Below are 12,260 nucleotides of genomic sequence, written 5' to 3' on the forward strand. Positions count from 1 at the left end.
GAATAGGGTGTTCAGACCACCAAATACAGTTCACCAGCATCCTGGGCAGGAGAACCCTAAGTGTGATTTAGTGCTTGCTTGGAGCGGCCTTACTGATTCCTGAACCACTCCAAGCACTTACACTGCCTGTGCCAGGCCAATCCTGTCATTTCCTTGATCCAAGACTGAGAAATACAGCCTCAGGAAGATGTCACCCAGGATCCAGGTGTCTCTAGATGTCCTCACTGTGTTCTCTTTAAAGGAGATATAGCAGTGGCCTCTAGAATCCTGGGGGAGTCAGAGACACACACCAGTCAGCCTGAGCCCTTATGTGCAACTCCCACAAATATCCAGACCCAGTACATTTCTTGGCTTTATTTCACTCTTTTGGTAAGTATCAAGGGATTTTCTCATTAGCGTGGGATATGAGAGTTCATCCACAAGACATGAGGTTTCCATGAGGAAGGGTGTGGGGCAGGAAAGGATTAGGAGTTGGGGATACAGAGGAATGATAAACAACAAAGTCCTACTGAAGAGCATAAGAAAATATGTTAAATATCCAGTCATAAACCACATGAAAAAGAATAAGAAAAAGAATACATATTTCTGTATGCTTATACTGAGTCACATTGCTGTGTAGCAGAACTTAATGTAACACTGAAGATTAGCCATACTTCAACAACATTTTTAGAAAAGAACAAGTGTTTCCATAGTTCTCCTCTCTCCCTGTATCTTTCCTTTTGACTCCTGCTCATGGTTTTCTATGCAGAGAATGCTGGTTCTCCTCCTGCATCCCCACAATTCATACTTTATTTAAAAACTTTATTTTGTATTGGAGTATAGCTGATTAACAATATTCTGAGCTTCATGTGGACAGTAAACAGACTCAACCATATATATCCATGTATCCTGGTCCCCAAAATGCCCCTCCCATCCATGTTGTCATATAATTAAGCAGAGTTCTCCATCTACACAGTAACCCGTTGCTGGTTATCCATCTTAAATAGAGCAGTGCCCACAACACGTTCTTGAAGGCTTAACTTAGAAACTCTGGGAAGCCTCCTTCGGCCCGCACTCACCCTTTTTGGCCACTGTAGGCTTGGTTGGGTAACTTACTCTGGTTCCCCAACCCCACTGGTCAGTCCGTAGCCCTCATCACCCCAAGTAAGTCTCCAGTGCCCCAATGCAGAGCATCTTGGGATGCCATTTGCATGGAATCCAGTGCAGGTTTGCCTCAAACCAAGCTACCCTCCACATGGCTCCATGAGTTTACAGTTTTAGAATTCCTGAAATTCCCTCCCTTCCTCAAAGTCTTCTTTGAGCCCATCAGCCAGCTCTGAACTCCCACAGGGAGCTGACATGCAGCCTCCACCCTGCGCCGGGGCTGAGCAGTCACTGTGCACACTTTATTCACATTAGCATCCAGCCTCCCCACAGAGGGGTAGATAGCCTTACTCACAAAGAGGGCACCAGGCCAGAGCTATGGGAAGATCATCTGAGATCTAGGGTGACCATGTAATTTATCATGTAAACCAAGCAAACTGTGAGAAGGGAAGGAAGACTGTTAATCCCTATGGTGGGACAGCACACTGGGAGTGTCCCCAGCCATTCTTCTTGTCACATGACTTATTTCAAGGACTGTTAGAGCTGACTTTCTGTGTTCATCCATTTGAGGGTTCAGATTGAACTGAAGCTCTTTGAGGACTGAGGACCTGAGTGTTCTCCTCTCCTTGTGACTCCCACCATTACAGCATGGCGTGGTGTCTCCACATTTATTTCAGGATAGTCAGTGTCCCAGATGGCCCTTTACTTTCAAGTGGTTCGTCTTATGGGAGTCTCTGGCCAGGCACAGGGCTCAGCAGCGTCTGCAATAGTGTGTTTTGGCCTGCAGAGGGTGCCCTCTTCCCAGAAGCAGCCCAAGGGTTCCTGCAAGTTCCTATTTGAGAACCACCCCTCAGGGTTCTCCCCTCACCTTGAGGATGTAGGCCTGAGCTGGGACTGGGTAGTTGATGCCACTGATGGTGAAGATAATAGAGGACAGGGTATTGACTGCAAAACATGAAACGTAGTGCTGTAAGATAGAGAGGGAGAGAGGCTGGCCCTGGAGATGCTTCTTGTGTGTGGAGACTGGGAGTGAGCCTGGGGCATGACCCTTCACCTCGGAACCCCGTGGCGTGGCGCCGATGAGCTTCAGGAGGTTATTGACCAGTCTTCATGGGCCATGGATCAGTGATGTCCTGGTATCCACAAGGGCCTTGCAGCCGCCAGAAGAAGCAATAGCTTTTCTTTTCATGGAGATGCTGAGAGACAGTGTGACAAAGCAGGCATCACGGTCACTCTGAGTCTCCCCAGAGCTGCCCCCTTCCAGACTGTCTTCTAAACAGCCCTTTGTCTCTTGCCCTCTTTTCTTTTGCTCCCAACATGGCATCTTCCTTGACATTCTTGAATGCAGTACTCGAATACACCAGGCTCTTTGGCACCTTGACACAAGCTGGTCTTCCTTCCTAGAGGAGCCCCCTCCTCTTTGACTAGCAAATTTCTTCTCATCGTCCAGAATCTAGCTTAATTGTCATGGTTTCAAAGAAGTCTTTCCCCTGGTATTTATCAGTCTCTTTTCTTGACAGACTGTAGACACTTCCTCATGTCTAGCATGAATTAACTATGTGTGTGTCTCATTCCCTGTGCATCTGCCTTCTTAGATGTGAGGGCAAGTTTTATTCTCGTTGCCTCCCTAAAGTGCTTGGCACACAGTGGATGCCCAAGGCTTGTCTCTTTACAGAGAAAATGAAGACTGTGAAAATAATGAATGAGAAACATCCAGAGAGCTGTATCTTGTGGGGAACAAATAAATGGGTCAATCGCAGAGTGAAGATGGATATTCCGGAGGGCAGCAGATTCTCATAGTGGTGGGAGAGAGGGGCTCCTCTGGGAGAGGGTGTCTGCCAGCACTTCTCCTGCAACCAACTCAGACCCTGAGACCCTGACCAGGAGATACATGACTAGCCCACAGAAACTCCAAGGACGGGTCAGGTTTTGTCTGAGGGTATCACACAGAATCCTGTCAATTGTACCTCTTGTCCTCAGGTCACTCCTGGATCCCACCTTCCTGATTCTCTGTTATAGCCCCTGCTCCACTGAGTGCCCATGAACGTGGGGCGTCTTTTTTATTAGTTGCTTTTACGTCTTAAGACTTCAGTAAATCTCTCTACACTGCTCAGTAGTTGCTCCCTTAGGAGACCAGTTCTCCCCATTTGCTCAGGACTTTCCCTGTTTTTAAACTGACATTTATCTGTACTGGGAACATCCTTGGTCCCCGGTACCCCCAGACAGTTGGTCATCTTATACCTCTGTTCAGGCTGGAGAAATTCTCCCAGATCCTCTGTTCACCACACTGTAGAGTCCTCTAACCATGCTCCACGCCTCACAGGGCAGTGGGTGCAATCCGCTCCCAGCTGCACAGACTTCTCCAGACCCTTTTAGGACCCTTGTCAGAGCCCTGGTCAGAAGGCCTGGGGATTATGAACCCATGGGTTCTTTGCATGTCTATCTGCTTGTGTGTTTGTTTGTATATGTTTTTGTACGTGTGTTTCTATGTGTCTCTGTGAGAGCTTTTGTGTCTCTGACTAGCTATGCATGTTTTTATGTGTCTCTGTGTATGTTTATATGTGTCTGCCTGTGTGTTTCTATGTGTCTGTGTGTCTGTCTGTGTCATTGTAGGTGGTGTATATGCCTATGTGACTGTGTGTCTGAGAATGCATTTGTGTGTGTCTTCCTGTGTCCATGTACAGTAGTGGGAGCATCACTTGGGCTGACCCTCAGAGGGACAGGCTTACTGGTCCAAGTGTATACTCTAGTCGCCTGATTGGATCAATGGTACCCAGTTGAGTGCTCCCTAGTAGTAGGGTTTATCCACCCCAACAAACATCACCACACTGCCTTTTGCCCTGCATGTGTAAAGAGAAGAGAGGGTGGGATCCTTGGAGGACAATAACAACAGCACTGACTGAGAGCTGTGCTAGTCCACCCATCAAGGCCCTAATAAGGTCCCCATGTACAGATGCAGAAATCGAGTCTAGGAGCAATTGAGATCCAGACTGAGGTCAGTTACTGGCTATTGAGTGGCATAGAGGAGGTTAGAAACTGAGTCACCTAGCTGGGCTCCACCCACTCTGTCTTCCAAAGATGCCCTACTTCCTGTGACCTGAGTGCTCAGACACACTCAGAGGGCACGGTGCTGAAGTATAATGGCTTTCTCCTTGTCCAGCTTGTCATTTTTCAGGAAAATCAAATCCTGGGAGTTCTAAGGGTGCGGATTCAGGTCACCCAGATGTGGCACCACTGGCCTGTGACCTCTACTGTTCAAAGGGCCCCACACTCATAAGGGACCCCACCTCTGCTCTCCCTGTCTTGAAATGCCTTGTATTTCTTGAACAAGGGGTCCCACATGTTTGTTTTGTATCCCACCCATTCGCTTTTCACTGGCTCCTGCTAATTGGGTAGCTGGTCCTGGGCTCCCAGTGGAATGTTAATGAGGAAGGAAAGATATCCACCATCCTTCTCCTTCCTTCCTGATCAAATTCATAAGCAAATCGTATTGCTTTTTCCTCCAAGTTGTTTCCTGTTGCCTTCCATTAGTCTTCCTCCTCACTCAGCCCCCTAGACCAAGTTACTGGTTTTGAGCCCAGCAGCAGGGTTGTGTTCCAATAAAATGTTATTTATAAAAGCCAGGGGTGAAGGCAGGTACAGCCCTGGGGCTATATTTATCCTGGGTTAGATTATCTCTCAGGATTTTTCTTTATCAAGTGTTCTATAATTTTCGTGCACCTAAAAGCATCTTAAAGTTAATTTGGAGAAAGGGATTGTCCATCTCAGACTTACTTGCTCAAGTAGAAGGCAAAAACACGCTCAGAAATGGCACCTTGATTCTTCAGGTTGGCAAAGATGGGGATGGCTCCAAAGACGGATATGTTGAGGTAGTTCAAACCCAAGACACCATCAAAAGGTGCACCCTCACACTCATATTCCACAACGATTAGACCTAACAGCTGGTCAGTACTTACAAGGTCCCCAATCTGTGGGGGAGAAGAGTGTTTCCACTTACAGATACAAGGAGTGGGGCTAGGACTGGGTTGGGGTGCATTGCCATTAAATCCTCAGAGAAGAAATTAGGTTGGGCTGTATCTTTTGTGGACCTCAGACGGTTAGACCATGCTGGGAGAAAAATGTGTGTTTCATTTCTGAGAGGCTGTGAATTTTAAAACATCTGCCCCTCTGAAAAACACCACCTGACTCAGTCAAATTGGCCTTGTGGCTTCTGTCCAGGTGGGGCAACCAAGAGTCAGGCCAGGACCCATTGGTGCCCCCTTGTGGACAAAATGAGTTGAGAGCAAGGTAGCCTTCTCTGGAATAACTATGACCTAATGACAGGAATGGACTGAATTCTCTGTAAAGTACTGTGGATTCTGCATCTGTCCAGGAAGACAGAAGCCAAAAACACAATCTTGCTTGCAGGGATCTATGAAACTACAGCCTGGCAAATTCACTTTTGGGGATATTGTGTATTTGTGTGAGTGTGTATGAGAGAGAAAGAGAGAGAGGGGAACTACTCAAGCACTTTGGGGAGGCGGGCCATACAATGTATTAGATTCTCAAAGTCACCCTAGAGTGAGAACACATTTGTCAGGCCCTTTGAACTCTCTGGCTTCCAGCTACCCACTATAGATACCTGAAGCCCTTGACTGCCCTCAGGGTCCCCAGATCAGTTTTATCCTGTCCCTAAACACCCTACAGCAACTTCAGTCTTGAAAAGCCAACCCAGCTCCACCGTTTACCACATGTGTGACCTCAGCAACCCTTGCTGTCTGCACCGCAGTCCTCATATGTCTCATGAGCTAACCACCTGCTGTTGTGGGATAGTTGCAGGATTAAACAAATTATTACCTGAAAGTGCCTGGAACAGTCTGTGAATATAAAAGTGGGTGCTTTTTTCCCCTCTTCTCACTCCCAGCAAAATGAGCCTTGAACTGCTCATGGCCAGAGAAGCTGTAAGTTTACACCTCAAGACACTATCTGGGTTAACTAACTCATTTGCTCATGTGTCACCACGGGCACTGCCTCCCCAGGGACAGGATCCTGTGGGTAAGATGGGCAATGTCTATGGGAGTTAGGGTAGGAAGAGTCCTGCCTGATGGTTCTGCATCCGTTTTGCAAGCAGGGGTTACTCCATAGCCAGTCCTGACTCAGCTTCTCTTTACACGTTACCCGAACAGTGTCATAAGCAAGAAATCCCTTCATGGTCCCAGGTCCATAGGTGATCCAGAAGGTCTGTTGGGTACACTGGAAGGTGGAAGACTTGTAATGTCTGAACCTAACTTGTATAGCTGCAGACACAAGAGATGAGTGTCATCAGGTGCCAAGGGTGGAAACAGGGTGGCAGGGCAAGTGAAGGATGGTCCGGGTAGGGGATCTGTACTCACAACAGACTGGACTGGAGTAAAAGAGGGAGGGCACCCCCAAGTCAGATGAGCTTGTGTCAAAGATAACCTGGAATTCCTGAGGTGGTGTTCTAGTGGTGATGTTACCCATATAGAGCATCTACAGTGAGAAAGAGGGAGTGGGTTAGTGCAGAGCTGGCTACCCTCTCTTCCCACACTGATATCTCCCCCTGGGTGTCTTATATCTCTTGAGATAACTTTTCAACCACTGCGAAGCTCACAGCCTTTGACCACAGAGGTGCTTGCATTTGATATTTTTTCCTTTGCTACACTGTTTGCAGGATATTGATTCTATGACCAGGTGTTGAAGTGGTACCTCGTGCATTGGAAGCACAGAGGCATAATCACTGGACCTCCAGGATCATTTGACACCCAGGGAAGTCCTGGTGCCTTAATTTGAGAAATTCTAGAGTCTCTTCAAACCCAGCTTTGGCACCCCCTTCTCCAGGAGATCCTTCTTGATCAAACCCAGCCACTCCCTCTAAACTCAGACCACATCCAATCAACACCACACAAGTGACCCTTTCATTTGACATGTATTTACACTTTGCCTATCTCTCAGGCTGGCATGGGCATTCTTGAAGACAAAATAAGCCCTTTTTCTAATCTAAAAACAGTAAGCACTGTGTTAGATTCTGATGGCCTAACACGGAATATGGGTTCACTAACTTTTTACTGCTGTGGTTCTTGCATCTGTCCAAACTGAATTACTCTGCCTGGTTATTCAAAATTGTTTTGCAGTTGGTTCTACCTACTGATCAGAGATGGTTCACTTTCATCTATAACTATTTGACCACCTTAGTTCAGAAGAAGCTGCTGCTGCTGCTGCTAAGTCGCTTCAGTCGTGTCTGATTCTGTGCAACCCCACAGACAGCACCCAACCAGGCTCCACCATCCCTGAAATTCGCCAGAGAGAACACTGGAGTGGGTTGCAATTTCCTTCTCCAATTTCAGGAAAGTGAAAAGTGAAAGTGAATTCGCTCAGTCATGTTCGACTCTTAGCGACCCCATGGATGGCAGCTTACCAGGCCTCTCCTCCGTTTGGGGGTATTTTCAGGCAAGAGTACTGTAGTGGGTCGTCATTGCATTCTGCTCAGAAGGAACAATCTCCCTCAAACTAGTGACACATCTTTGACACAGAAATGGATGTTTGCTTGCCACCAGGCAGGCCCAGTCACCAAGACAAGAGATGAGGACGATAGTGCCTTCTCTGCGTGGAGCCCCCTTTGCCCAGTGTTTCTGCCTCCTGCAGGAGCCCTAGCCCAGACATCCCACGTGGCATCTCCAGATGAGCCCCAGTGCTAAGCTAGAGCACCAGGGGGCGCTGTGGAGCACCATCCTTCCAAAACACTCACATCTATGCTGATCCTCAGGGGGTGAATAGTTATATTTGAGCCACGAGAAGAAATCCGAGACAATCTGTAAGCATGTTCCCTGAGGAAATTGTTCAGCATTTTTTTTCACTGAAGTTATTTCTCATGGTCTTCACTTTCCTTAGAGGTATTCTTTCACTGAACATTTGACAAAGAAAACAAAGAAGATGCTCCAATTAGCTGTCAGTGTTAAGGTATAACTGTCATTGTAATGGCACTGTGTATTTTCTAGTCATTTTTATGAGTCAACTTATTATAAGAACTTTATGCATATTCCATGGCAAAGATATAGGTTTGAATAAAGCTTCTGTTCTCTAATGTTGGGTAAGCCATATGACCATGTGAGGTCCCAGTCTCCCCTTCAGCAAAATGGTGGAATGTAGCGATTCAAACACTCCAAATAGGATATCTTGGGGATAGTGAAGTGATGGATATAAGGTGCCTGATAAGTAGGAACTCTCAACAATGACAACCACTAGCACTGCTGTTGCCCTCCCACTGTATCCTTCTCAGAGAAGCTCAGGGAAGGAGGTAGAAGGGGGATTCCTATCCTCTTTTACAAGGGAGAAATTTGAAATGCAAGAGGCTTGTGAATTGGCTGTGGTCACACTGCTTGTCAGATATAAAACAGTGTATAATTAGCTCTCCCAATCTTTCTCCAAGTTGAAAGAGAAGAGAGAGGTGAAAGAAGAAACCAGGAGATAGGGAAAAAGTTCAGGAAATGTAGAAAATTAAGAGAAAAGTTAAAAGAAAACACCACAGAGAGAAATACACTCACAGAGACTTTAAAGAGATGGAGAGATAAATGATAGTGATACTGAGATGCAGACATAGACATATACACACTGAAGTAGAGAGGGAACAAAGAGGACACGTAAATAAAATGAAGAAAAGTGCTATTCCACAGGACCACATCTACATCCGCATTGACTATGCACTGAACAATTGCAAATATTTCCAATTTCAATAGGTCATGACATGACTGGACCCCAGAGTTGTGCAACCATGCAAATCTACACCAAGAACCTAGGGTCCCACAGTTCCTATAACAAGGTACTTATCAATAAGTAAGGGTTGAACTTTAAGATTGTCAGGGAAATATTCCATTCCATTCTAAACCTGGTTAGTAGAAGAATAATCAGATTGAAAGAAAAATCACAGAAAGGAAGATGACGTGACTTACAGTCTCCATAGTTACATGACTCTGCAATCTGAGAAGGCCACTAGGTCGAGGGGCACAAGCCACTTCATGCCTCTTTCCTGGCTCCAAGGACTCAGGGAAGTTCAGGTTCTTAGCATGTAGTGGTGACTGGGAGCCCCTAGTTAAATATGCTCTGACATACCCTAGTTTAGCCCTTTAGGCCAATAATAGGTCTGAAAAAATTTTTTAAAAAAAGGTCTCGATTAAATCTTTACCTTCATCAGTGTCCTTGGCGAGTGGACTTTGAAGCTTCACAGAATACAGAGAAGTACTGTAATCTCTTCCTTGAAGTTTGGCTGGAAAATCAAACTGATCTGCATGGACATCTAAGAAGATGGAGAACCTTGCCTACTTGGAGAAAAAATCTGCTAAAAACATCATAAAAATGGATACTAAGGGCCATGCTCGACATTCGTGTTCTCATGTTATCTTCCTAGCCAATTCATGAGATAGGCATTGCTGTCTTCATTGGAGAGGAGATTGCTAGGAGGATAAGCTGTCAAATGGCAAAGTGAAGACTTCAGGGACATCCCAGGGACATACAACTGGCTTTAGGTAGTTGGTCTAATGGCAGACATCAGGGGCACCTATGATGCCAGGCTGCATCAAAGATTTAGGGCAGAGCAGTACTTCAGTTGCATGGTATCAGTATTGGAAGAAATGTCATATGCAACCACAAGATATTTTATATCATCCAACAAATGTACAAGGAAGAACTGTGTGCTAGGTTCTGGGTTAAAAGCGTCAAAGTCAAAGCTGATGAAAACAAAAGTAGTGTTTATCTTAAGAGAGCTAGCAGTCTAGTTTTCACAAAATCATGGCCCAGGAGGCAGGAGATATGATACTAGGACTAGGTGGCCATGTTGAACCTTGGGCCACACAGGCCTTGTCTCTGGAAGCAGCCTTTCCTCCACTTCACCCATGCTGGAAAGCAGGCCAGTTGGCCATGTTCTCAAGAGAATCAGAAATTTGGATATTTATGTACAATCTACTAATTTTAATGTTAGCAACTAATTTTTTTCCCCAAAAAACAGTGGGAACGAAATCTCCACAGCAATGTGCTGGAATCAGCCTTCAGTCTCTGCAGGTTTTTATTTCTCGCCTAGAATTGGGAGTGCAGTGGGGACAGAGAGGAATTTAATTCATGTCAGTTGATTTAAAAAGAGACTGAATGCATACTGAACATGTGTGTTTCTTTTCTATTTATAAAGATCATCAGGGACATACAAACCAACAAAATTTAACTGCTGAAGATAAATGGATATATTTCTGATATAATTTCCCCATAGGGTCTATGTCATGAAAAATTTTGTCTGCCAAACCAAACATACAAAAAAATAATTTTGAAATGTCTTCCCAATCATAGATGAAAAAACAACTGTGGCAGCCAATGTAAAGACAATCCTGTTTAATGACTCATCCAGGACTCCCAGGGCCTATTCCTGCTTGAGATCTTTCCATGCCTGTCCCTTGAATACAACAGGAGCCTCTCCTGTTGCCAGGTGTGTTTAGATGGGGCACTGTGACTTAGTCCTCATTTGTGCATGTTGTTTAGATTCAGTTCTGGTGGTTAAATCCCAACAGGGGGAATGTGACATCACTGACAAAGGATACACATATATGCCTTTTGAACTATGGTGTTGGAGAAGACTCTTGAGAGTCCCTTGGACTGCAAGGAGATCAAAGCAGTCCATCCCCCCTCCCCTCCAAAAAAAAAATCAGTTCTCAGTATTCACTGGAAGGATTCATGCTGAAGCTGAAGCTCCAATTATCTGCCCACCTGATGGGAAGAACTGACTCATTGGAAAAGACCTTGATGTAGGAAACACGGAAGGCATGAAGAGAAGGGGAAAACAGGATGACATCGTTGGGTGGCATCGCAAAGTTGATGGACCTGAGCTTGAGTAAGCTCCGAGAGTTGGTGATGGATAGGGAAGCCTGGCATGCTGCAGCCCATGGCACTGTAAACAGATGGACATGACTGAAAGGACTGAACTGAACTCAACAAATTGAGAACAAAGAGACTGATAAATCTAATTGCATCAAGTTGGTGACTTGCTGCCCATAACAACACATTATTTAAGCGGCTTTAAAATTCAGAATTATGACTGCATTCAAAGTGGAATATCTTTTAAAGAAAAACAAAAGTACTATCCATCACCACAAACCTAAGAAAATCAAAAGAAAAACAGGAAAGAAATCTGAACCTATATTCAACAATTTATTGTTCCTCATAACTTCTTATTGTGACAGCATCATATGCATGTTAACAGGTAAAAGCACGACAATAATTAAAACTAATGTTCTGAAGTAAGCCTTTCAGTGGCTAGAAAAACACATTCACACATAACATAAAGAAGTTTAATTCAAACATTGCTGTCTTAAATCTTGAACTGAAAGCATAAGTTTGTACCAAATAATTATATTTATTTTTATTTTATTTTTTTAAGGAAAATGTGTACTTCCTACTCTGACCAATGGAAAGCTTGCAAGCAATGACAACTTGATAACAGTGACTATACTGAGGTCTAACATGTAGATTTTAAATACATTTCCCATCAGATGATGCATGGATTCTTAAAAGAGGGCTGATTTCAGGACTGAGTAAAGAATTGCACAAAATAATCTTGGAAATCATGAAGGACCAGCAAGCTAAGGCACTTCAAAGCCCAATGGGGACTGGATAGAAAGTTTATGAATCCAAATGAAAAGGCCAAACATCTACTGGTTTGTTGTGCAGAATGATCTTTCTGCTTCTCAACACACTGTTTATGTTTGTCATAGCTTTCCTGCCAAGAAGCAAACGTCCTCTGATTTCATGGCTGTAGGCACCATCCACAGTGATTTTAGAAGCTAAGATGAAATCTGTCACTACTTCCACCTTTTCTCCTTCTATTTGCCTTGAAGGCTGGGGCTGGATCCCATGATCTTAGTTTTTTAATATTCAGTTTTAAGCTGGCTGAATGTGTCCAAATGTTAGTAGGCAACATCTAATTTGTCACTGTGATAGATTGCTAGGGCAACAACTCATCATTCTGAGCACCGAGAAAGGAAAATAATCATCAATATTTATGCTATTTTTGTTTCTATTAAGCATAGGTTACATAACTACAAACAGTTCCAGGAAAACAAGCTATACTGTCCTTTCTCCGGGTGATGAGAGAGTGATGGGGAGCAGCTATAATACAAATGAAGCCTCACTCATTGGCCTGC

General features: G+C 44.7%; 1 pseudogene; it reads right to left on the reverse strand.

The window, feature by feature from the left end:
- Positions 1–117: 117 nt before the first annotated feature.
- On the reverse strand, positions 118–9,097 carry LOC105601927 (pregnancy-associated glycoprotein 1-like; annotated as a pseudogene).
- Positions 9,098–12,260: the final 3,163 nt, after the last annotated feature.

This window comes from Ovis aries, chromosome 21 (assembly GCF_016772045.2).
Source record: "Ovis aries strain OAR_USU_Benz2616 breed Rambouillet chromosome 21, ARS-UI_Ramb_v3.0, whole genome shotgun sequence".
In the NCBI taxonomy this organism is placed as follows: Eukaryota; Metazoa; Chordata; class Mammalia; order Artiodactyla; family Bovidae; genus Ovis; species Ovis aries.